The sequence below is a fragment of the Mandrillus leucophaeus genome, unplaced genomic scaffold (assembly GCF_000951045.1).
Source record: "Mandrillus leucophaeus isolate KB7577 unplaced genomic scaffold, Mleu.le_1.0 Scaffold392, whole genome shotgun sequence".
Lineage (NCBI taxonomy): Eukaryota > Metazoa > Chordata > Mammalia > Primates > Cercopithecidae > Mandrillus > Mandrillus leucophaeus.
This window is the reverse complement of record NW_012104165.1, coordinates 1,902,288-1,904,728: the sequence shown is the minus strand read 5'-3', so window position 1 is coordinate 1,904,728 and position 2,441 is coordinate 1,902,288. Positions and strand designations below refer to the sequence as shown.

The 2,441-nt window shown below is 41.4% G+C and overlaps 1 non-coding gene across 1 annotated transcript; it reads left to right on the top strand.

Moving 5' to 3' along the window:
• The first annotated feature begins 217 nt into the window (after nucleotides 1-217).
• TRNAF-GAA lies at nucleotides 218-290 on the top strand. The gene has a single exon. It is a non-coding gene; the product is annotated as a tRNA-Phe (tRNA).
• Nucleotides 291-2,441: the final 2,151 nt, after the last annotated feature.

The following is a 2,441-nucleotide window of genomic DNA, read 5'->3' as shown; positions in this document are numbered from 1 at the left end:
CTGATTTGACCAATTCCTCGCCTTTTCTTTCCCGTCTTTTGCTGGGGAAAATTGGATCCTATTTCACACATAAATTGCAGCAGAACTTATATTTTTGGGGTGTAGGGAAGGTGAGTGAATGACCAGTGATATTGAAGACAACAGAATTAGGCACTGGAAGATACACTGACCTTACAAATGGCAGTTTCTGTATGACAAAAGGAAGTGGTGCAGAGCGGCCGAAATAGCTCAGTTGGGAGAGCGTTAGACTGAAGATCTAAAGGTCCCTGGTTCAATCCCGGGTTTCGGCAGATGCCTTTTGGCTTTAGCATGTCATTCCCTTAACACAGTACTTGCTCACCAATCCCAGAGGTCTATATATAACTCCACTTCTTTTTGCTGTTTTCTGAAAATTCCATAAAGGTAATGTACATAGATATATATATTTGTAACACTCCACTGAAGACTTCCATGAGGTGTTAACTGACAGGACGTAAATTATTTAAAGCCTTAAACCTACGAAGTTATTACTTTTAAAACCTAAGAAATTCCAATATGCTATATGCTGTGGCACTTACAATTCCTTTCCGACTTGATGTTATTTATGTGTGTTGGACGGAGGTGTTTTAAATCACAAGAAATGTGAAGAAACCTGTAGAAGAAGAACTATTATACTGTATGAGTGCATATATGTGGTGGTGGTATATTTAAGAAACATTTTGCAATTAGAAAAACCTGGGTTTGTACCTTGAGTCAACTCCATAGCTCTGCAGTTAAACTGCTGGAAAAATAACTTTTGTTTTGTTTTGTTTGAGGCAGGGTCTCACTCTGTCACCCATGCTGGAGTGCAGTGGTATGATCACAGCTCACTGCAGCCTCAGCCTCCCTGGACTCAAGCGATCCTCCCACATCAGCCTCCTGAGTAGCTGAGACTAGGGAAATGCAACAACAAGCCTGGCTTTTTTTTTTTTTTTTTTTTTGGAATTTTTTAGTGGAGACTGGGTTTCAACTTGTTGCCCTGGCTCTTTCGCCCTGGCTCTTCTCGAAATCCTGGCCCACCTCTGCCTCCCACCATGCTGGGATTACAGGCTGGAGCCACCACACCAGGCCTAATTACAGGAATAGTCTAAGTTTTCTTACTGACAGGACATTTCTTCCAACTGGCACCCTTGTCTACAATTTCCAAATCTTAACTTATTTCTGTGCTGGTATCCAGGAAAGAACAAAAATAAGTACTTCTATATGAATTATTCTGTCAGACATTCATGAGGGGTCCTGGAATACTGAAAATGAAAGCAAATGGGCAGCAAAGTCATTAAGACTCAGGTGCATGTGCCCCATTTTCCCTTTTTCACTTCAACTTCTCTGTTGAAATGCTGTGTTGGGGGTAATGGGTCTTCCCCCCGCCCTTTTTTTTTCCTTTCAAATCGCTGTTTCATTTTCAGAGCTATTTCCCCCTTACTCCTGCATACTGTGTGAGGAGACAATAATCTACAGTACTTCAACATCAGAACTGCAGCAAGTTGAAAAAGGAAAATTAGTACCAAATAAGAAGCAACCTCAAGGTGGGAACATTGACTGCACAGAAACTGGGAATCAGATACTTTATCCTTTAGGTAACTGAGGCTTTCTCAACTCAGAAGCTTGTGTTTTATTCCGTTAAGAAATATTTGATTAGACAAATGGTAGCACTGAATGTTTTCTTGCCTAACACAGTAATGATTCCTTTACATTCTGTTGAAATGGAAGTTCTAGGGTAATTCCCAGCACGATTTTTCTCCTATTCAATCGCTTAAAAATGCGGCTAATAATAATTACATAAAATGGGATGTTGTAAAGGTCTAAGGAGATTATGCATAGAAATGCATTCTGTCGAGAACACTCGAAGCATGAAACTTAATTACTCAGAGACCATGCTCCATGCTCTCTGGCTCTGGGAATCTCCCAGAACCACATTTAAAGAGATAACATCATCTCTAGACAATGCTGTCCAACAAAAGATAATACAAGTCTTCTACTTTATCTTCTGGGATAAAAATAATTTTTAAAAAAATACAAGTCATAAATGCGAGCCACTTTTGTAGTTTTACATTTTCTAGTAGTCACATTGAAAAAACAGGCAATATTTATTCTGTATCTTTTTTTTTTTTTTTTTTTTTGAGACGCAGTTTCGCTCTTGTTGCCCAGGCTGGAGTGCAGTGGTGCGATCTTCCCTCACCGCAACCTCCGCCTCCTGGGTTCAAGCGATTCTCCTGCCTCAGCTTTCCGAGTAGCTGGGATTACAGGCATACGCTACCACTCCGGCCAATTTTTTTGTTTGTTTTGTTTTGTTTTGTTTCTTGAGACGGAGTCTCGCTCTGTCGCCCAGGCTGGAGTGCAGTGGCGCGCTCTGCAAGCTCAGCCTCCCGGGTTCACGCCATTCTCCTGCCTCAGCCTCTCTAGTAGCTGGGACTACAGGCGCC